The 24,676-nt window shown below is 42.7% G+C and overlaps 1 pseudogene; it reads left to right on the top strand.

Annotated features, from left to right (window-relative positions):
• The first annotated feature begins 545 nt into the window (after window positions 1-545).
• Window positions 546-24,676, top strand: part of LOC116411037 — a 32,727-nt pseudogene continuing 8,596 nt past the window's right edge.

Raw genomic sequence — 24,676 nt, 5'->3', positions numbered from 1 at the left:
GACTACCATGGCCGTTATTTCCGCAAAGGAAAGGAACAGCGGAGGTAGGTGGAGCAGGACAAAATGGGGTCTCCCTCCATGGACAGAGGAAATAAAAGACCCTTTGATGCCCAGAACGTTCCCTGCCCCTGCCACAGTGAACTAGCAACCACTTACGGGAGGAAAATTAACCATTCCCGTAAAAGGCCAAACCATAAGGCCATGATGAAGTATTTTGAAAATGCCACCATGCCTCACATGGTTAATGGCACAGATATTGATGTGGGTACAGATATCTTATTTGACTATGGCGTCACACAGAAATCATTTTCTGGAGAGGGGGCAGATCTACCCTGGATTGATGAGTAGTTCCCCTACGAATACACTTATGGATATGGACTTGGTGCACTTGCATATATATGTAATTTTGGAGCTATTGATGTATGCAGCATAGAACCAATCTTTTAATCTTAAACATTACCGTTTTCATTAGTATTGAACTGGAGTTTTACCCAATACATTTTAGCTATTAACCGTTCAATTGTTCTGTCTCCTTCAATTGCTAATTGTGTTCCTTTTGTGACTCACTGAAGTTACTAGCTCCTGTAGCTTGCCTTCCTTGTAAATCACAGAAACCGTTCCTTAGATTTTGGCTTCATTTGATTTCATTTGAAAATGGATTCTAAGACACCAAACCGCTACTATCTCACCTGCAAGTTTTGCCTGAAGATTCAGGACACTTTGCCTGTTCATCTGAGGAGAGCCTGTAAGAGAGATGCAGATGCACAAGAAATTGAACAACTGATGCTGGAAGCAAAAGGGAAGATGTGATCAATCCTGAAAGGGCTTAGTGTTGTTGACTGTAAAGACCTGGACTATAAGGATTTCAGAATCCTTATAGCAATTTATCCAGTTCCTGGAAAAAAATGGCTGCTACGTTAGAGGGAAGCCAGAGAAGTCAGCAAGGTACGTATTGCTCCTGCTATGGCAGTGTCTAGACATGTATGTTCAATTTGTTCTTTACCAATCAATCTTTGTTGCATTACAGCAAAGCCTTAGAAAAAAGATCTGTCCATTGAATATGGACAAAAAAACAATGTGAACCTCAGTTGGGAATCAGATGAAGTAGTGGGGACACAGGCACCTTGTAAAGATCTGGACCTGTAAGTATACTTGGCCTGTGTCCTTATAATATTCACCTGTCTACATTGTAACTTGCCTGTTATTCATTGTTTCTGAACTTGTGTATTTATTAACACAGCCCTGTCATGTCACCTAAACAGATGAACCTGAGCCTAGTGAATGCTCAACAAGTGAAGAAACAAAAACCTGTTGAACAGCTGGACCTGTAAGTATACTTGTTAAATGTACATCTAATATTCCCCTCTACTTTATAATGTGTGCATGTTTGTATTTTGGTTAATTGTTTTCAGAACTTGTTATTCTTTATTATGTTAGCCCCGTTGAGTCGGAAGAGATGGATATTGTAGGCCGTGTGAAAGAAAGAGATGGAGACACAGGGATCTCTTAGAGAGCCGGACCTGTAAGTATAATTTGTATATGTACCTCTACTCATGTCTATGTAGTAGTATGTGTTCATATGTTAAATCTGAACTTTTTTTGATTAATATAGACCTGGTGAGAGAAGGAGAACAACACAGACTGATGACAATGTTCATGATGATGACTATGAAGATCAAGAGACTGAGACATGCATAGTTATGCTGTGTCCATGTGTCTATGCTACAGATCATTCTAAATGTTTTTTCCTTTGGACTAGGAGCAAGACAGATTCACATCTCGTCCTGCTTAGGAGAAGAATGATGGCTGCAGGGATGTACAAAAAACACTTTTGAATGTGATTCTTGCTCAGTTCCGAAAATAACTTCAGCATATATTACAAGTGAAAAGATGGTCACAAGAGGTAACATTCACACCCATCTATGTAAGCATTTGTTTAGTTACTTTGTTGTTCTCATTTCCTCATGATTCATTATGCCTAATTTTAGGTGGGAAATGTGGTTTTTATATTGTGGATTCCTCCAAAGCATCCTTACACTTCCTGACAGACACGCAGAAGACATTGGACTTTTTTACTGCACTGGAGAATAGAATTTGGGGAACACTCATGCCACTAAGTTCTCATACCTGAAGCACATCAAGAGGTCAATAATGTATCAAGATGGTTGCATTTCGTGAACCCAAACGAACCTTCCACTAGCTGCATACATAACATTGAGAGGAGCGTGACTCTTTTGGGAAATAGGAGCTTTAGCAGCCAGAGCAGCGACGTCAAGAAATTACATGAGTGGGGTGAAAGAATATATTGTTCATGTCACCTCAGAGGATCGGCTGTTGGAAGAGGCTCCATCTTAGCGTGGGTCAATTCAGAAATTTTTAAAAAACATAAAAGGTCAAGAAATTCATTTGCAGATGTTACACTAAAGAAAAGCGTGTTGGAATGGGAGTCATTAACAGCAAAGGTGATATTGTACAGGATACGTCCAAGCAGGTTCTTTATAGATCGGTGTACTAAATTTGCCTTTTGTATTCCTCATTTTACAGAACGTGCACAAATCCAAGAGTGCCAGGAAGTGCTAACCCTGGCAAACAGTCTTTTGGCCGAGATAATTGATCGGGCCAATTCCAGGAATTACTTACAAGAGGGATATGACGTCCATGCTTTTCTACTTGGAAGAAACCTTAATTTTACAGCACCTACAGAGACCAAGCGTTATCCAGCACATGACTGAGTACTATTAAGAAAAAAATGAACATGATATCACACTAGACAAAGTGGCTTGAGAGGATACGATACCAAAGCCGCTCCACAGTACTCAACGAGGTAGAGGAGGTGTGGTTCGAGACTTTTCAGACTTATCTAAACCAGCTTTTATAAAAGAGGAGCAGCAGCGGAGACAAGGGATACTTTGTCTCCAGCAAAGGATCAAAAATTCAGAACCCGACAACCGATGTCCACAGATTCCAAGAAAGGTAAGTTATTTTTAAACTGGGAATATTTTCCTCAAAGCCTCCATCTGATTTGTATTAATTGTCATTCCAAGTATTGTTAAACAAATGAAGCACGCTAACATTTTGTTTCTGCTGTAGGTTTAATGTTTGTTTGGCCATTGGGAAGGAGGCGCATCACATTTTTGAAAAAGTCATCTGTGAAAGCACTTTGGGTTAATCTGACCTCCGATATGTTATCAATTCTTGGTCTTCCAAATGAAAGCAACATCTAGTATATGCGTGCCGCAATGAGAGTGAGCGAGCTTCAGGAGGACATGGGAGCAGCTGTCAAACTCAAGGTTAGTTTAGCTGATTGAGCATTGTCAGTGGGGGTTGCCTTAGCAGTTGTTGATGTCCTTATAAGTTATTCTTCTATAGCCTAAGAGTTCTGATTGTTTCCCAGAAATGGAGAAGTGCTTGGCACACTCGGAGAGAAGTAGTCAGGGAAGGAGATGTCGTACAAAAAAGTAGAAAACGCATTTAAAGTGGACCTCGACTCCAAAGGCCCAACACAGTGCCGGAAGTTTTCGGAAACGCACGAAAAATACAGGCAGACAAAGCGACAAGGGTGGTCAAAGCATGTTCCAAGCGTGAAGGAGATCCTGCTGCACTGGGAAGCTAGGGAACAGCCAAGGAGAGGGGGCAACGATAGAAGAATTCAGAGTTTGATCAAATCACAGCAGCCAGGACTAACCATTATAGATGACGCTGACAAAGGGCAAAAAGTGGTGACCCTTAGGGCTTTACTAAAAGGGTGAATGTTTGTGACTACCATGGCCCGATTATTTCCGCAAAGGAAGGGGAACAGTTAATGAGGCCGTAGGAGCAGGATGAAATGGGGTATCTATTTTTTCATGGACAGAGGAAATAAAATGCTGCATTGATTCCCAGAACGTTCCCTGCCACAGTGAACTAGCAACTGCTTACGGGAGGAAAATTAACCATTCCCGTAAAAGGCCGAACCTTATGCCCATGATGAAGTATTTTGAAAATGACACCAGGCCTCACATTTGTTTATAGCAGACAGACATTGATGTGGGTACAGATATCTTGACTAAGGAGTCAAAAGGAAATCATTTTCGGGAGAGGGGGCAGATCTACCCTGGATTGATTAGTAGTTCCCCTACGAATACACTTATGGATATGGACTTGGTGCATTTGCATGGACGTTGGGACACGTTCACATCTCGTTCTGCTTAGGAGAAGAATGATGGCTGCAGGGATGTACAAAAAACACTTTTGAATGTGATATTCTTGCTCGGTTCCAAAAATATCTTCAGCAAGAATTACAAGTGAAAAGATGGTCACAAGAGGGAAGATTCACACCTGTCTATGTAAGCGTCTGTTTAGCTTTGTTATTTTGCTGTTCCCATTTTCTCATGATTTCTTATATTACGTCTAATTTTAGGTGGGAAATGTGGTTTTTATATTTTGTGGATCCCTCCAAAGCATCCTTACACTTCCTGACACACAGAAGACATTGGACTTTACTTGCACAGGAGAAATTGGGGAACACTCATGCCACTATGTTCTCATACCTGAAGAACATCAACAACTTGTTGGAAAGTGTCATTGTTACCTCAGCATGACCTCGACTCTGCAGGGAAGGCTGAGAAAAGGAATTTCTGCCAACATTGTGGGGAAAAAGTATGCTATAGTACCTGTGCATTTATTTTGGATTTTTGTTTGTGCAGGTTTAGTGTGTAACCTTTACTACCCGTATTTACAGGTACGACTACCTGACATCTGGAAAAAAAGGACCCAGCAGAGGTCAAAAGATTCTCGTAGTGGCAAGGCCAACATTTGAGCAGCTAATAAAGAAGGCCAAGATTTGAGTGTATTTATTTTGGATAAAGAAAAGGCTACTGTCCTATTACTTGGAGGCACGGATTGTCGTGAAGCACCTCCAGTGAAGAGGGATTTTTGCAGAATATGACAGAGAACCCATGTTGCATTATTCCACTGCCATGCTTTTACTGTTCTTTTAACATTCTGTTAACTTGAACTGTTTGGCATTTTACCAATCCTTGTGTCTTATTTACCAACAGGTCGAAGAATGGTGCAAGAGGAAACCGCCTGACTGAAAAACACGTATGGTCATCAGAGTAAAGAACCATAAGACGTCTACACAGCGAGTCGCTCCTATACTTCTAGAAGATGGAGGTATATGTCTGAAATGAACTTTGCAAATGTTGACAGCCTGTCGCATTGCATTGACTTTACTTTCTTTTGTATCATTTCAGTAGTTTGATGTTTTTTATAAAACAATACGGCCATCCTTTATCAGGAGGGGGACAAGCCCAATGACATTTTTCATCTCATCAATCGGGGAACCTAGTCAGTGTGACGAATGACATTGCTCTGCTTCATCACAAGTATAGATGTGGGATGCAAATTCCATCTTTTGTTAGTTCTCAGAAACTATAGCCATAAGTTGAATACTGGTACAGGCTTACGTTCTAGCCAAGTTTAGTACTGCTTCAATGCTTACATTTCTGAACATACATTTTTTCCCCATTAGGTTTAAATTACACCCTGTGACAAGTCAAGAGACTCGAACCATGGAGACGTACAGTCTCTCACTTTGAACCTGATGCACAGAGGAACATGTTCGCCAGGTTGCTTGCACATTCAAATGTCACTGCCGAAAGGGCGTACCGGGAGAAGACTATTGGAAATAGTGGAAGCTGCAGAAATGATGAAGGCAATGCATGGCCCCCAGCCTTCAACATCAGGGTAATTTCATGAAGCATTTACATGGCTTTCCATATGCAATTTCTTAATAGATAAACTACGATTTATACAAAGGGCAGGGAATAACCACCGGTTTCTTTATTATATTAAACAGGTGTCAACAGAAGCCATTGCAAAAAGAAAATCTCTCGTGAGTTAAAGGAGGAAGCATATGTAAAATTAGAAAAGGCCCAACCAGTCACCATCAATGCTAATCCTCCTTGTGTAAAGGCAGAGTTAGCCTTTTCTTATGAATACAGCCACTACTGTTAGGACCGTTGGAGAAAAACAACAAAACAAGATGAGTGGATTGTGTTACTGGGAAGTCTTCCTAAATTGATGAATGTTCAATCACTGAATGTGCACGTTTGTATGTGTTACCAAGTAAATATCTAATATTGCTCTCACATTCATCCAGAAGAAGAATACACCTATTGTATACGTATTCTGACATTACTATTTAGCATTCTCTTTCTCAGCCCTTCTTGTTTTCTAATGAATAAGTCAACCCAGTTTATATAATTTGCGACCATTCATGTATATTATTTTTAGGCTTTAAAAAAAGAAGCAGAGCCATCAGTGGAGTTTTTAGAGATTGCTGAAATACGTTGTAGTAGGAGGGCCGCCGCTGTAGCCTCGGGCGAGGGGCTTTGAAGGCCGAAGTGGAAAAGGGTTCTACGTGAACAGCAGTTGAACATGGGTCAGTCGGTCCTAAGATGGGTGAGTGCCGTTCAGAAGGGACGGGCGATGGCCTCCATTGCACTTGGCTGATCGAAAGGGAGTCCGGTTCAGATCCCTGAACCGGGAGTGGCAGAGACGGGTGCCGAGCCCTTCGCGACTGAATTCTTTTTAGGTGGAAGATGTGGCAAGGTTCCTGTATTTTATGAAACCCAGAAGATGCTAAACTTGGCATTTGTAAAAGACCTCCAAAAAAAGAACAGAGTTTTTCACAAAACTGCAAGAGATTGTGACGCACCAGACCATGTTCAACTACTTGAAGCATGTGAGGCGATTTGTAAACTTGCAGATAGACAACACAAACTTGTTCTCATCTGATCCATCTATATACAATGCCTGCAACAACTTTATCAAAGCCACCAACGCCCTTCAAAAAAGGCCCAGTAAAAGGTATATCACGGGAAGTTGTCAAGAAAAGGTAATACCACATGGGCTATATTGTCATTTCCTTTCAGCCCTCTGCTTTTTAGAAGCATAAGTAACGCTTCCTTGACCCATACAACGAGAACAGCAGAAGAATGTCACAGGCTATTGTCCACAGCAAGCGCCATATTTTCTAAAGCCCTGGATGCCGGTAAAGACCACGATATAGATAATATAAAATTTGAGATTGTACTTGGAGGCATTGCTGGTTCTGAAGTACTTGCAGAGACCAGGGGTTCTACAGAATATGACAGTTAGTACATATTGCCATAAGGGCTTTGGTAAAACGTTAACCGAGTATACTAACAGGCTGGTGGCTGACTGAATCAACTGCTTTTTCAATTCAACAAAAAAAGGGATAAGTATTTTTTATTAACTTTATTCTGAATCATTGTGTTTTTTAACTGTTGGGTTTAAATTTTTTCAAAAGTATTTGCTCTTTTTGGTGCCAATTTACAAAGTTTGGTTAACTATAAGGCTTACAGCAGGTTTGCCAGAGTTACATTCCCTTGTAATTACCCTTAGTTTGAGGTGGGTGGGGTTTGATTAGTTCACCTTAACAGACTGTATAAATAGAACAACTGGCACTCCAGTGGAGCTTGCTCTGGTGGTAGGTGCTCTATAAGTGTTTGCTCTTTAAGTGGGTGCTCTGTAAGTGGAGTTATAATCACAAGAGTTAGTGGGTCTGTAAGGTGGAGTTATAAACACAGGAGTTACAAACTAAAGGAGTTAAAACAAGGTAAAAAAAAAATTGTATTTATTTTAAAGCCTTTTTCACCAACTTTTGTTTAACTGTTTCTGTAACTGGGAGAAACATGTATGCGGTTGTGGAACAGTTCGCAGGTACTTACCTCTGTTGTGGTTGTGAGGGAATTGCCACTTTAGAGGCTCGCGTTACAGCACTAGAGGAACAAGTTGCAACACTGCGTTCGATTAACAATATTGAAAGAAGTCTCTTGCTAACTGAACAAGAACTAGCGGGGTCAGATCGTATGGGGGGAGGGGAACAAGGAAAGGATGATAGGGCAGTAAGCTGGGTGACAGGGTTTGCGCATCCCAACAGATTTGCCAGATTGTGTGAAGAAGATGGGAGTAGAACTCTGGACTGGCGGTTCTAGATGAGGCTGATCTCTCTAACAGCCGGGAGACCAGTTTCTCTAGTAGTGGTGGGGAGGAGAGCAGAGCTAGGCCTAAACAGATGGTGGTTATAGGGGATTCGATCATTAGGAAAGTGGACAGGGTAATCTGTCGAGCGGATCGCTTCAACCGGACAGTTTGCTGTCTTCCTGGTGCCAGGGTTCGGCATGTGGTTGATCGGGTCGACACATTATTGGGAGGGGCTGGGCATGAGCCGGCTGTCTTGGTACATATCCGTACTAACGACAAAATGAACGGTAGGTGGGGGACCTTAAAGAGTGAGTTCAGGGATCTAGGCTCTAAAATTAAGCAAAGGTCCTCCAATGTCATTTTTTCGGAAATTTTGCCGGTGCCGCGTGCTAGTTTAGGGAGACAGCGGGAGCTTAGGGAGCTAAATGCGTGGCTAAAGTCTTGGTGTAGGAAGGAAGGGTTTGGGTTCCTAGAGCACTGGGCTGACTTTTCTTTGGGGTACAATCTATACAGCCGTGACGGATTGCACCTCAATGGAAGGGGGTCTGCTGTGCTAGGGGAGAGAATGGTTAAGAGGCTGGAGGAGTGTTTAAACTAGACAAGGGGGGGGTTGGTAAGCTAGATTCTTATGGGAAAGCTAGTGTAGATGGGGCAGTGGGACCAGTAAAGGGTTGTGGGGGAGGAGTGAGGGGGGCATATAGTTTATCAGATAAGGAGCTTCCATTGTTACAAGGGAAACAGACTAATTTTCACCTTAGCTCTAACTGTCCTTTAGCTAATGTAAGCATCAGAGGAAGAAGTAGTAATCTCCGCTGCATGCTGGCTAATGCGCGTAGCTTGTCGGGTAAATTAGGGGAGCTGCAAGCTATTGCATGTATTGAAAATTATGATTTAATAGGTATCACTGAGACCTGGTGGGATGATAAATGCGACTGGGCTGCGAATTTAAATGGGTATACGCTTTTTAGGAGGGACAGAGAGATTAAAAAGGGTGGAGGGGTTTGTCTTTATGTAAAGTCAGATTTAAAGCCATGTAATAAAGACATTACCAATGAAAACGTTGAATCTCTTTGGGTAGAAATTTCAGTAGGGCTGAAGGTCACAAAGAAAATGATTATTGGTGTATGATGCTATAAACCACCCCGTATAGATGAGGGGGATGAGTCCCAGCTACTTTTGCAAATGGAGGAGGCTTCAAAATTAGGTCAAGTTGTTATTATGGGGGACTTTAATTATCCGGACATAGACTGGAGTAATGGGGTGGCTAAGTCAGAAAAAGCTAGTAGGTTTGTAAATATGCTAAATGGCAACTTTTTATTTCAGGTGGATCAAGAACCTACTCGGAATGAGTCTATTTTGGACCTGGTAATATCTAATAATACTGAACTCATCTCTAACATTTGTGTGGGTGAGCATTTGGGGAACAGTGATCACAACATGGTCTCCTTTGAGATAATGCTGCAGAGACAGCGCTATAAGGGAGTAACTAAAACGCTCAATTTTAGACGTGCAGACTTTGCAGAGATGCCCTTATACTGGCAATGTGTCAACTGGGAAAGGCTTTTCGTGGGGTTAGACACAGAAGGAAAATGGAACATCTTTAAAACATTGCTTTGCAGGTATACACAACAGTATATCCCCCTTGTAAGCAAGGAGAGGCATCGCAAAGCAAAACCTTTATGGCTGAATAAAAGTGTTAGTGTCGAGGTTGGTAATAAAAAAACGTGCTTTTAAAGCATTCAAGTTAGCTGGGACAGCAGAAACTTTCATCAGGTACAAGGGGGCAAATAAAGCAGCAAAAAAGCTATCAAGCAAGCTAATAGAGAGATGGAAAGGGATATTGCAGCTAGGAGTAAAAAGAATCCAATATTTTTTAATTATGTGAATAGTAAAAAAATGAAGCAAGAAGGGCTGGGAACCTTATTATCACGGGGGGGTAAGTTGGTTGATGAGAACGGGGAAAAAGCTGAAATTTTGAACTCTTATTTTTCATCTGTCTATACATCTGAGGAGCCAGATAATGAAGGCTTCCCTTTTAATATGCCCAGTGCTAGTAATTTAGCTACTGACGCATGGGTCACTCAGGGGGGAATTCAAAAGAGACTTGAACATGTAAAGGTAAACAAAGGTCCAGGGCCGGATGGGATTCATCCCAGGGTATTAAATGAGCTGAGCGCTGTGATTGCCAAGCCTCTTCACTTAATTTCAGGATTCATTGAGGTCTGGCATGGTGCCAAGAGACTGGCGGATTGCTAATGTGGTGCCGTTATTTAAAAAGGGATCCCGTTCTCAGCCTGAAAACTATAGGCCTGTTAGTCTGACATCAGTAGTAGGAAAACTTTTGGAAGGGGTAATAAGGGATAGGGTACTTGAATAGATTGCAGTTCACAATACTATTAGTTTGTGCCAGCATGGTTTTATGCGTAACAGATCTTGCCAGACTAATTTAGTCGCCTTTTATGAAGGAGGTGAGCAGGAACCTCGATGCTGGAATGGCAGTTGATGTCATCTACTTGGACTTTGCTAAAGCGTTTGATCATTAACCTTCTGTGAGGTACTGTATCAAATTAAGGAATATTGGCCTAGAACATATTTGTAATTGGATAGAGAACTGGCTGAAGGATAGAGTACAAAGAGTGGGGGTAAATGGAACATTCTCTAATTGGACCAGTGTGGTTAGTGGGTACCGCAGGGGTCAGTCCTTGGTCCTTTGCTTTTTAACTTGTTTATTAATGACCTGGAGGTGGGCATAGACAGTACTGTTTCTATTTTTGCTGATGACACAAAATTGTGCTAAACTATAAGTTCCATGCAGGATGCTGCCGCTTTGCAGAGCGATTTGACAAAATTAGAAAACTGGGCAGCAAACTGGAAAATGAGGTTCAATGTTGACAAGTGCAAAGTTCTGCACTTTGGTAGAAATATAAATGCGAAATATCTACTGAATGGTAATGAGTTGGGGGGATCCTTAATGGAGAAGGATCTGGGGGTTTTTGTTGATAACAAGTTGTCTAATTCCAGGCAGTGTCATTCTGTGGCTACTAAAGCAAATAAAGTGCTGTCTTGTATAAAAAGGGCATTGACTCAAGGGATGAGAACATAATTTTGCCCCTTTATAGGTCCCTGGTAAGGCCTCACCGTGAGTATGGGGGGCAGTTTTGGGCTCCAGTCCTTAAGAAGGATATTAATGAGCTGGAGAAAGTGCAGAGTCTGCAACTAAACTGGTAAAGGGGATGGAAGGGTTAAACTATGAGGTTAGACTGTCGAGGTTGGGGTTGTTTTCTCTGGAAAAGAGGCGCTTGCGAGGGGACATGATTACTCTGTACAAGTACATTAGAGGGGATTATAGGCAGATGGGGATGTTCTTTTTTCCCATAAAAACAAACGCACCAGAGGCCCCCCTTTAGATTAGAGGAACAGAGCTTTGAAGCAGCATAGTGGGTTCCTCACGGTGAGGGCAGTGAGGGGGTTGGGAAATGCCCTGCTGGGGGATGTTGGGTAGGGGGTTCCTCATGGTGAGGGCAGTGAGGGGGTTGGGGAATGCCCTGCCGGGGGATGTTGGGTAGGGGGTTCCTCACGGTGAGGGCAGTGAGGTTGAGGAATGCCCTGCCGGGGGATGTTGGGTAGGGGGTTCCTCACGGTGAGGGCAGTGAGGTTGAGGAATGCCCTGCTGGGGGATGTTGGGTAGGGGGTTCCTCACGGTGAGGGCAGTGAGGGGGTTGGGGAATGCCCTGCCGGGGGATGTTGGGTAGGGGGTTCCTCACGGTGAGGGCAGTGAGGTTGAGGAATGCCCTGCTGGGGGATGTTGGGTAGGGGGTTCCTCACGGTGAGGGCAGTGAGGGGGTTGGGGAATGCCCTGCCGGGGGATGTTGGGTAGGGGGTTCCTCACGGTGAGGGCAGTGAGGGGGTTGGGGAATGCCCTTCCTAGTGATGGGGTAATGGCAGACTCTGTTAATGCCTATAAGAGGGGTCTGGATGAGTTCTTGAACAATCAGAATACCCAAGGCTATTGTGATACTAATATCTACAGTTAGTATTAGTGGTTGTATATATAATTTATGTATGTGAGTGTATAGATTGGTAGGTGTGGGTTAGGTGTGCTGGGTTTACTTGGATGGGTTGAACTTGATGGACACTGGTCTTTTTTAAACCCTATGTAACTATGTAAGTCTTTCATTATTACTTTGGCATTGCTAAAGGAAAAGTCTATATTCCTAAAGACTTATTTTTCCTGTGCTCCCTGTTAAAATGAATGGCTAACTAAAGTACATGCCAAACGCCACCATACTCACATACAGCGCATTACTAAGGACATGTTGCATAATTGAAATTCAAAAGGCACTGGGATATGGGTTAAAAATTTGGTAGGATCTTTGAAATCTGGAACTTTGATTATATTACTAATGAAATAAATACAAAAAAAAAAATACATCTTCGTGACAAGCAGGAAGCCTCATGATACCCCAGAAGGTACTGCTGAGAAATCAAGTGTATATTGATGATTACTTTGAATAAGAAGGGGTATTGTTGCATAAAGAACACAGGGCAAAGAGACAGATAGCAAAGCTATTTCTGAATTCTTTGTGGGGAAAATTTGGTTAAAGGTCTAGTTTGCCATCTACAAGTATTGAGACTGACCCTGATGCACTTTACCCCAATATGGAGGTCTCAGATTCCCTAGATGAGACAGTAATGCTTAACTGGAAGTATGCCAAGGAACGTCACTCTCACCCAACAATATATTTAATCACCTGTTTCACTACAGAGTATGCCAGACTAGAGTCATACAATCTTTTGCATAAATTCAACAACCAATGCCTTTATCACGATACGGATTGTTATTTTTGAAAGCAACCTGGTAATTGGAACCCACCTCGGGGTGACTAGTTAGGGAAGCGACCAGTGAGCTACAGCCTCACATTACAGAGTTTGTATCTGCAGGGCCAAAAACATGGTTATAAGTTAGACGGGAAAGACTGCATTAATGGTTAAAGACGTAACACTAATTACCCAAAATATCCAGTTGAACAATTGATAGTGTGAAGGATTTGGTGCTGAACTATTCCAAAAATTTGAATAATCAAAAAAAGGTTGTGGTATGTCAAGACGGGTAGAAATAAAGCTCTGGCAGAGACCCGTCCCTTGCAGAAAACACTAAAGTTTGTGTAGGATAAAAGACACCTGAAAGGAGGACACAATAGTGAAGCATTTGGTTTCACTCATGGACACGAGGTTGCAACACCCTTTCATGTATATTAGCGCTGCCCAGTTTTTCTCCCTTTTTTGTCAGGTTCGTCAGGACATTTGGCTACTGGACTGGGGGGGGGTGAAATTTGGTTTTAAGTTGAAAATTATTGGCCGAGATGTTATTTATTGTGAAGTTTAAATAAAAAAACACAAAAACCCTTAAGAGATTTTTAGGGAGAGCATTTGCTGGGGGTGGGGGGTGAGCATCTGTAAGGGTGATGTATTCCAGATCTGAAGGAGTTTAACAAGGAGAGTCAATACTGTACGGGGGGCTGTCATTTACAGGCCTCAGTCAGCCGCCTTCTCTGCTCCCTTTCTGACTTTGAAACCTGGCTCTCCTCTGTACTGACAGCCCTACAATCATCCTTGGGGACACATTAATAATCCCTCTGTCTCACACTCGCCTTTCCCAACCTGCTCCTTACACCACTAAACTAATTTGGAATACACGTGACTAAACTCCCAGCCTTAGATCACTCTAAGTCTCTGCTATAGCCTAGTCTCTGCTCTGAGATTTCTGACTGATACCCTGGTTAGAGAGTACAACCACATACTAGCCTCCACCATTGACTCATCTGCACCCCTTCAGCCCAAGCATACTCCCACTCCAATAACTGTCCTGTCTCGCTTCTACCGCTTGCCTCCAATTTGTAGAACGTATAGTATTCTCCAGTATTACCACAGTCTGTTGGACCCACTGCAATCCAGTTTGCCGGCCTACTGAGATGGCGTTGTGCATAAGTAGCGCTTTATAAATAAAGGTATACGGACAGATTAGTTTAACCATCTAATTCAGGGAAGTATTTTGTAAAAAAACGTTTGTACAAAGTTAATACACTATTGCCACATAAGCCCGATAACATTGGTTAGCAGTCACGTTATGATGAGTTGATTGCTAAAATTACCGAGGGTTACCCAATAGTTTTACAGATATATTATTTCCCCCTGATAAAATTAGACAGTTGTTGAAAGTACGTGCTCCAGACATTTTAGTGTTTTGTCAAGGTAAAAAGCAGTACCATTAATTTAAATACCAAATATATGGTTTTCTTTAAGAACCCAAGGGATAAGTTACAACTTCCCTCCCCACACACCAAACACATTGCACCAACAGGCACCCCTGGCACACTAAATATACAAACACTGGGCACATTTGAATGAATTATTTGCAGTCTCTGGGCTGGACAATCTGAATAAAGTCGCTTCATCTCTGGAAAAGAACCGTGTTGGCTCCATTTACCTGGCTGTGGTAAATATTGGAATCTCCAGTATATTTGTAATACCAACATATATATCTACACTAAACAATTTGATGCCGTGACCCGGATTATGAGAGAAGTCTATACAACATCTTGTCCGAGCGAGCGCTGGCGATTTCTTTCTGTGCCGGAAGTTTTCATGAAACACACGGAAAATACTGCTACGACAGGGGGAGGAGGCAGCAGACAAAGCGACAAGGGAGGTCAAAGCATGTTCCAAGCGTGGAAGAGATCCTGCTGCACTGGGTAAGCTAGTGAATAGCCAAGAAGAGGGCAACGATAGAAGAAAACAGATCAAATCACAGCAGTGGCCAGGACTAACCATTAAAGATGACTCAGACAGTGCAAAAAGTGGGGACCCTCAAGCCTTTTCAAAAGGGTGACTATATTTGACTACCATGGCCCAGTTATTTCCACAAAGTAAGGGGAACAGCTAATGAGGTCTATTTCTTCACGGACAGAGGAAATAAAATGCTGCATTGATGCCCAGAACATTCCCTGCCCCTGCCACAGTGAACTAGCAACCGCTTATGGGAGGAAAATTAACCATTCCCGTAAAAGGCCGAACCATATGCCCATGATGAAGTATTTTAAAAATGACACCAGGCCTCACATCTTGTTTATAGCAAACAAAGACATTGATGTGGGTACAGATATCTTAATTGACTATGGAGTCACAAGGAAATCATTTTCCGGAGAGGGGGCAGATCTACCCTGGATTGATGAGTAGTTCCCCTACAAATACACTTATGGATATGGACTTGGTGAACTTGCATGGACGTTGGGACTGGCACTTAGCATTTTAAATAATTTCTAAATGTTTTTTCCTTTGGACTAGGAGCAAGACACACATCTCGTTCTGCTTAGGAGAAGAATGATGGCTGCAGGGATGTACAAAAACACATTTGAATGTGATATTCTTGCTCAGTTCTGAAAATATCTTCAGCATGAATTACAAGTGAAAAGATGGTCACAAGAGGTAAGATTCCCACCTGTCTATGTAAGAGTTTGTTGTTTAGCTTTGTTATTTTGCTGTTCTCATTTCCTCATAATGATTTTATATTAGGTCTAATTTTAGGTGGAAAATGTGCTTTTTATATTTAAGGGTGCTTTGGAGGGATCCTTACACTTCCTGACAGACACAGAAGACATTGGACTTTACTGCACCAGAGAAATTGGGGAACACTCATGCCACTATGTTATCATACCTGAAGCACATCAAGAGATTTGTGCGATCTCAAACAAATACATTGTCTGGCGGACCCAATCAAAATGAAGAACTTGTTGGAAAGTGTCATTGTTACCTCAGCATGACCTCGACTCTGCAGGGAAGGCTGAGCAAAGGAATTTCTGCCAACATTGTGGGGAAAAAGTAAGTATGCTTTAGTACCTGTGCATTTATTTTGGATTTGTTTGTGTGTAGGTTTGGTGTGTAACTTTTACTACCCCTATTTACAAGTACGACTACCTGACATCTGGAAAAAAAGGACCCAGCAGAGGTCAAGAGATTCTTGTAGGAGGCAAGGCCAACTTTTGAGCAGCTAATAAAGGCGGCTAAGATGAGTGGATTTGTTTTGGATAAAGAAAAGTCTACTATCGTCTATTACTTGGAGGCACAGATTGTCCTGAAGCACCTCCAGCGACCAGGAGTTATGCAGAAGACTAAGAACCCATGTTGCATTATTCCACTGCCATGCTTTGTGTTTCTAACATTCTGTTAACTTGAACTGTTTGGCATTTTACCAATCCTTGTGTCTGATTTGCGGATAGGTCGAAGAATGGTGCAAGAGGAAACTGTCTGACTGTAAAACACTTATGGTCATCGGCATAAAGAACCATAAGACGTCTACGCAGAAAGTCGCTCCTATACTTCTAGAAGATGAGGTATATGTCTGAAATGAGCATTTGCAAATGTGGACAGCCTGTTGCTTAGCATTTTTATTCAACTTGACTCTTTTGTATCATTTCAGTGGTTTGATGTTTTCTATAAAATACAGCCATCCTTTATCAGGAGGGGGACAAGCCCGAAGACATCTCATCTCCTCAACCGGGGAACCTATTCACAGTGTGACGAATGACATTGCTCGGCTTTAACTGAAGTATAGATGTGGGATGCAAATTCCATTTTTTAATAGTTCTTCTTAGAAACTATAGCCACCAGATGAATACTGGTACAGGCTTACGTTCTAACCAAGTTTAGTACTGCATCAATGCCTACATTTCTGAACATACATTTTTCCCTTAGCTTTAACTTGCGCTTGAATCCAGCTGGAGAAAAGATAAGTACACTTACTTCCCTCCGAATCCTCGACTCTCACAATTCACTCTGTCTCAGTTATATTAGTTATCAAATTTATAATGTTTTAGGTCTAAAGAGCAGCACAACTTGAATAGAATAGCCATACATTCATCCAGAATAAGTACACCTGTTTTATACTTATTTTCTGACAGTATTTGGCATTCTTCTCTCCCAGCCCTTTATGTTTTCTAATGAACAATAAGTCAGTTTATAAAATTAAGAGATGGGTGAGCGCCGTTCGGAAGGGACGGCGATGGCCTCAGTCACCCTCGGTAGAACCTGGGGGAGTGGCGGAGACAGGTGCCCCGCGCCTTGGAAAGCTTTGCGGTTCCAGCGGCACCCGGTTAGCTTGGGTTCTTTTTAGGTGGATGATGTGGCAAGGTTCCTGTATTTTATGAACCCACAAGATGCTAAACTTGGCATTTGTAAAAGACCTCCAAAAGGACCAACGAGTTTCACAAAACTGCAAGAGATTGTCACGCACCAGACCATGTTCAACTACTTGAAGCATGTGAGGTGATTTGTAAACTTGCAGATAAACTTGTTCTCAACTGATCTATATACAATGCCTGCAACAACTTTATCAAAGCCAATGACGCCCTTCAAAAAAGGCTCAGTAAAAAGGTATATCCCAGGAAGTGGTCAAGAAAAGGTAATACCACATGGGCTATATTGTCATTTCCTTTCAGCCCTCTGCTTTAGAAGCATAAGTAACGCTTCCTTGACCCATACAATGAGAACACCGGAAGAATGTTGCGGGCTATCGTCCACAGCAAAAGCCACATTTTCTAAAGCCCTGGACACCGCTAAAAAAAAATAGATGAGCATATAAATTTGAGATAGTACATTACTTGGAGGCATTGCTGGTTCTGAAGCACTTGCAGAGACCAGGGGTTGTACAGAATATGACAGTAAGTACATATTGTCATAAGGGCTTTGGTAAATTATTAACAGTAAATCATTCTCCAAAACCACCCTTACTCCTAGGTCACCAAATACCAGATACGTTTAATTGTCATTGGAGTAGAAGAGCACAAGACAGCAACGCAACAAGTGGCTACTTTCGCATTGACAGAAGAAGAAACTGTAGTTTTAAAAAAAATTGTGTTGCCATTGACAGACAACTGTAGGAAAGCATTGTGATTATATTGTTTCGCTTCTAGTGGTTCGATGTGTATTATCAATAAGTGAGACCGAGACTGGTGCGTGAAAACTCCACTGACATTTCTTATCGTCAACTGGGAAGAAGCTTCATACTGTTTCAAATGACCTGTGGCGATACCACCAAAAGGTAAATTGTCAAGCCTACACCTATAGAAGGTTTCACTGGGGAAGGTCCGATATACTGTATACGGAGGCACTCACTGTCCATTTCTCAACAATTGCTTTTTTGTGTTCCAATTAGGCACAACATTCCAAGTGTGTGCAGTCAGGGTGTGTGAAACATTTACGGTCACAATACATGGACTCCAAGAGGCACCTTTTTGCCAAGTATTTAGCACATACTAATAAAACAGCAGAGAGGTCCTACCGTAGAAAACACTCGATGACATACGCCATGTGTATCTGCTGGTCTCTGGCCAGTTGTGAGTCAAGCAGGCACCTCAAGGTAAAAACACACACAGCTTCTGTTTTGACCTGCTCTTGTGTAACATACAATTTCACATAGAAAAGTTAAAATTGATTGATTCTTTTAAAAGTGTGGAAACTCCACAGCTCAAATTATTATTTTTTTTAAAGTGCTGAGGAGCCACCCAGACATTCAGGAAGACAGAGGGAGGGTAAGTTTTTTTTTCCCTATATACCGGTTTTATTTTGTGTATAAGCAGTTACAAAGAACACTTTCTGTATGTTTATTTGAACAAAACCGAAGAATCAAGCACGCCCCATTCAAGATGGAGAGAAACACCAACAGGAGCGCAAGTTCTCTCATTTGTCATTTTACTCCATCCTATTTCTCATCCCTCTTATCACTTTTCTCACTTTCCCTCCGGACATGCCTCTTTGTCCCTGTCTATGTTAATGTGCACACAAACCTAAAAAACCTCCCACTTGAATATTTGTATTTTGTTGTTAAACTGAAGCTCATACATCCATGCAACGAACCAGAAGACGTCAAGTAACCCCAAACTCCACTGCCGTGACTTTTTCTGATCACGATTAATACGTATTTCGCAAAACATATACAAACATTATGGGATTCATTAACGCTTTGGTTAAGCAGTTTTCAGGAAATTAATATTGGCAGGTAAAGTCGTATGTAAGGCTTCAAAAAGGCCAAAATATGTGTGTTTAACGGGAAAAGTCAAAACAAGTGAATAACCATTGTCAGCCTGTCTTTTTACTACATGCCTTTCAAGGGGAAATTAAACCAAATAGGGATTTTCAATAATGCATGGCTTTCAAATAGAAGTTGAGTAGTTTGTGTGTGATGTGTTTAGAGAAAAAAAGTCAATTACAGGCTGCCCTTAGCTTTTTAGATAAAATAACAGGAAAGAGTTAAAGACTACACAGCTTGCTCATTAAAGGCTGCCAAAGGTATAAAACCCCTATAACTCACTTCAGTTTGCCTAAACATGGAACATGATGCGGTTGTGCCAGCACTGCTAGCAGTTTTAGAGGCTTTAGAGGCGCCAGAGGCTGATCAGCAGGAGCCCCCTGTTCGTTTGCCGCTTGCTAGGATCAGACAGCCTCGTCTATTCTGGAGAGGTGTCCCTTCCCTTAATGAGCTGTCTGATGAGGTAGTGCGGATGTACCGCCTGAGCCATTTTTGATTTGGTTAGGCAGGATCTGGATCCTGTGACGGCACGGTCTCAGGCCCTGCCCGGGATATACAAGCTGATTCCGTTCTGCATTTCCTGGGCAGTGGCAGTTTCCAGCAGGTCTCCGCACGCCTTGTCGGGATACTGAGGCAAGTGCTCAGGGCGCGCTTCTACTGTACTCGCAAAGGCTCATTTCCTTTCCCTCAACCGAGGCCGAGTGGACAAGGGTAAAGCAAGACCTCATTGGCCATTTTCCAAATTGCCTGGGAGCCATTGATTGCACTCATATTCCGCTCACCCCACCTCGGCTTCACCAGGAGCGCTACCTTAACAGAAAGTGCTCCCATTCCATCAATGTCCAGATGGTGTGCGATACCCACCTGCGGATCATGAGTGTGAGATCTGGTTTTCCTGGAAGTGGCCACGATGCCCATACCCTGCGTCAGTCAGCCCTCTATGGCCGATTCACTAACTGAGAAATGCCGCGGGGCTGGCGGGTAAGTACTTTTTAACCATTTTCTTCCCTCAACTTCTACAACTCTTATTAACATGACAGTCTTGAAAGCACTGTATGTGACTGTTAATTGTGACTGACTTTGCCCAGTGCAGTAACAACCGATTGGTGTTAGGCCTTGATATATAGGGATCTCATTACAGTGTAGGTGTAGAACACAAGTTTATGGCACACAATCTGATTGGCCATTACCATGCTTATGATGAGTTTGGTCACATTATCAGTGCAATGTCATTACATGTAACAAATATGTTCCTTTCTTAATTATAAAGAGCAGGCTGATTGTGATGTGCTGGTGTGCCCCTAGCAGTACTGGCCTTCCCGGGACCCCTTCTGGTGTAAGTAACCACGCTTACAGAGAAAAATCAGTGATGTAAAAATTGTCAACCATTTAAAGGATGTCAACTCCAATCAATTTGTTTTTTTTTTTCTATTAGGGCAAAATGTAGTTAGAGGTTCACTTGGCCTTTATTTATTAGCATTACTAACTAATTCTACTTTCAGTTGTGTGGGATCTACTGTGTTGTGTGCCTACCCCCATTGGAATCCTTTGGTGCTTTGGAATGTTGCTACTAAGAAACTAAAACCTCATTTCTGTTGCTTGGACCTGTCACTGCTGTTACCACCCTTCTGGGAGACGGACCTGCTATGGAGAAGTGCCAGACATTCCGGCCTTTGCTGCTAACTGCCACATTCAGGTGATTGCCACTTACTCTGCTTTAAGAAACAAATATATTACTGATTGTCACAGAAACTCCCTGGCAGGATCCATGGGACTGCCCCAGATGCTGCCCTAATCCCTATCAAGTTGAGCACCTCTTATGCTTGGACTGAGAGCCCTGTTGTAAGGGGACCCACAAATACTGGGTAAGCGACTGTATAAACAAAAGTGAAATGCTGTTCAAGGCTAAAACAAAAACCAGTTATGACCTATGACTTCCACATGAGCCTAATCAAACCAGAGTGGTAAATTGTTGTGTGACTGACTCAGGTATCAGGACTGATTCACAATTTCCTACCAATAAAGCTCAGCAAATTCCATAAAGCATTATGTTCCCAGGATTACAAGGGTTTTTCCCTCATTTCATTTACACAGCAGAGAATCAAACACATTGGCCCCATACCATGCAAAGAATATTATGGTTATGAATATATGATTAAGTGTTTGTGAAAAAACGAATAAGGCAGTACTCTGATAAAGCTACTTTTTAACCAAGATTAGAGTATCCAAGGCTATTGTGATACTAATACCTACAGTTAGTATTAGTGGTTGTACATATAGTTTATGTATGTAATCTAAAGTGTTGCATGTAGATTAAGTGTATAGTAGGCGTTAACAAAAAGGCGTTTGAAACTTAAAAGGCACTATACAAGGGATTGCACTCAGGAGACTGTAAGTACCAGTGGCAATATGAGTCCCAGTATGATTGCTGGTGTTACTCTGTATCTTGTCGCATGTATGGGATCCTGGAGCAGCAGTTCCTGCAGCATTTACTTGAGAGATGCAGGTGGGTTTTCCTCTTGGAATCTGAGGTGCAGAATCTAAGGGGGGAACTGGCAGCACTGAGGGGGCTGCAAACTTGGGGGAGAACAGAACATATAGAAACTCATAGAACCACAATTTCAAAAATCAATGCAAGTAGTATTCGATAACTTCAACACAATAGTAAACCTTTTGTATCAAGAAGGCATTATCAGCGATCAGCCCTGCCCCGAATCAGAATATTTGCCAATTACCCCAGTGCCATCTGCCTCTGCAAGCTTGCCATTGGTGAAGCCAAAATATTTGCCAAAGACCCCAGTGCCACCTGCCTCAAAAACCTTGCATGAGGTCCAGCCAAAATCTTTGCCAGTGACCCCAATGTCATCTACCACTAAATGTTTGCCTGAGGTCCAGCCAATGAATATGAATGTTTTTGTGCCACCGGAGATGAGGGAGGAAATAGTGACCGGGGTGAACTACCTGAAGGCTCTGGCTTGTAGATTCCACCGCTTGGATCCCATGGTGGTGGAGGCATTTGGGGAGAGGCTGATGGAGATTCTGTGCAGGAGATACACAGGGCACTGGTACCCAGAGAAGCCCATGAAGGGCCAGGCATACAGGTATACACACTGTCAGACTTTCTCCCAATCTCTCTGCCTTCAAGAGATCTCTAAAAACACATTTAGAGAAGCCTACCCTAATCTAGTTTAGCAACACCCTGTGCCCCACCTCTCAACTCTGGTCATTGCCCATTCCCACACCTTGTGTCTCAACCCTTTCTCCTTGTAGATTGCAAGCTCTTTTGGGCAGGGCTCTCTTCACCTCTTGTATCGCTTATTGATTGCTTTATATGTTACTCCGTATGTCCAATGTATGTAACCCACTTACTGTACAGCGCTGCGGAATATGTTGCCGCTTTATAAATAAATGTAAATGTAATGTAACGTAACAGGAGGCTTACTGAGCAACCACTGGCAGGGGCCGGGGTAGTGGGGGGTGGAGACAGGTTTGTAACAGTTAAGAGGGGCAGTAGGGGACACAGGGGTAGGGGGGCTGGTTCACAGCTTGTACAAACCAACAGATTTGCCGCTTTAGGCGAAGATGCTGGGGAAGGCAGCTCTGAGCTAGCATGTATGGAGCGGGCTGACTCAGAGCACCCTGGGAGCCGGCACCTCTAATACAGGTGGGGGGAATAGTGCTAGGAAGGGAAGGCAGGCTATAGTTGTAGGGGATTCAATTGCTAGAAAGGTGGATAGGGTAATTTGTTGCAAGGACCCTACATGCCCAACTGTGTGTTGCTTGCCTGGTGCTAGGGTTCAGCATGTGGTGGAACGAGTGGACAGATTGTTGGGAGGGGCTGGGGAAGACCCGGCGGTTGGGGGTACACATAGGTACCAATGACAAAGTGAGGAGGGGGGGAAGTCCTCAAGAATGATTTTAAAAAGCTAGGTGCGAAGTTGAGGGCGAGGACTTCCAAGGTAATTTTCTCAGAGATATTCCGTGCCACGAGCAACATTAAGAAGGCAGTGGGAGCTTAGGGAGATTAATGCGTGGCTGAGAGATTGGTGCAGGGAGGAGGGCTTTGGGTTTCTCCAGAACTGGGCTGATTTCTCAATCGGCTACAGGCTCTTTGCCAGGGATGGGCTGCACCTCAATGATGATGGGGCAGCTGCTTTGGGGGAAAAGATGGCTAGCGGGTTGGAGGAGATTTTATCTAGGAGTGGGGGGGGAGGGTGCAGCGGGAAATTCTGTGGTAGACAGGATAGATGAGGTAGTGGGCATAGTAAGGAAAATTGGGGGAGGAGACTTGCTTCGGGATACTGATAATGGCAGGGAGGCCCATAAGTTGTTTACACGTCATTCTCACGCCGGAACCAGTATTAAATGTATGTTTACCAATGCAAGGAGTCTGACTGGTAAAATGGGAGAGCTGGAGTTACTGGCGTTGGAGCGGAAATATGATGGGATTGGAGTTGCTGAAACTTGGTTGAATGAGTCTCATGACTGGGCAGTTAATATTGGGGGGTATACATTGTTTCGGAGGGACAGGGGCAATAGAAAAGGAGGAGGAGTGTGTTTTCATTAAGCAGGAATTAAAAGCAAATATTAAGGAGGAAGTTATGGGGTTAACAGAGGGAGCTGAATCCTTATGGGTTGAGCTTCTCACAGATAGTAAGGAATCTACCAAACTAATTGTAGGGGTATGCTATAGCCCCCCTAATGTAAGCGAAGAGGAGGAGGCCCAGCTCCTGTTGCAAATAGAAAAGGCTGCTAGTTTGGGGCAAGTGATAATAATGGGGGATTTTAATTACCCTGATATTGACTGGGGCAATAGTACTGCCAGGACAGTAACTGGGAACAAGTTTATAAACTTGCTGCATGACAACTTTATGTCACAGGTTGTTGAGGAGCCAACCAGGAACCATGCTATACTGGATCTAGTGATCTCTAATGGCCCAGAACGTATAGCAAATGTGCAAGTGGTTGAACCCCTGGGTAATAGTGACCATAATGTTATTTCATTTGATGTCTGGTGCAGGAAACAAATTTACACGGGGGCAACAAAGACACTGAATTTTAGGAAGGCAAATTTTAGCTCCTTAAGGGCAGCGCTTCAGGGCATAGATTGGGGCATTATGTTTTCTGATAAAAACACAGAGCAGAAATGGTTGTCATTTAAAATGATATTAAATCATTACTGTTCTCAATTTATTCCATTAATAAGAAAAAGTAGAAGTGTTAAGAATCCCCCTATGTGGCTTAACTCTGAGGAAAAGAAGTTAATAGGGAGAAAAAGGAAAGCTTTTAAGAAATATAAGTCAGAGGGGACAGTAGCTGCGTTTAATGAATATAAACACTATAACAAGTGTGTAAAACAGCAATCCGGAAGGCAAAGATAGAAAATGAGGAGCGCATCGCGGCCGAGGCCAAGACTAACCCCAAAAAGTTTTTTAAGTATATTAATAGTAAAAAGATGCAGGTTGTGGGTGTGGCCCCATTGAGTTATAATAACAATATGGTTACAGCGAGTACAGAAAAGGCAGATGTGCTTAACCAGTTCTTTTCTTCTGTGTATACAGTAGGAGCCAGTGGGCCAAGTCCCACCCAATAGCTTCATTG

This window comes from Xenopus tropicalis, chromosome 5 (assembly GCF_000004195.4).
Source record: "Xenopus tropicalis strain Nigerian chromosome 5, UCB_Xtro_10.0, whole genome shotgun sequence".
In the NCBI taxonomy this organism is placed as follows: domain Eukaryota; kingdom Metazoa; phylum Chordata; class Amphibia; order Anura; family Pipidae; genus Xenopus; species Xenopus tropicalis.
The sequence above is the reverse complement of the archived record's forward strand: the minus strand, read 5'-3'. Positions and strand labels throughout refer to the sequence as shown.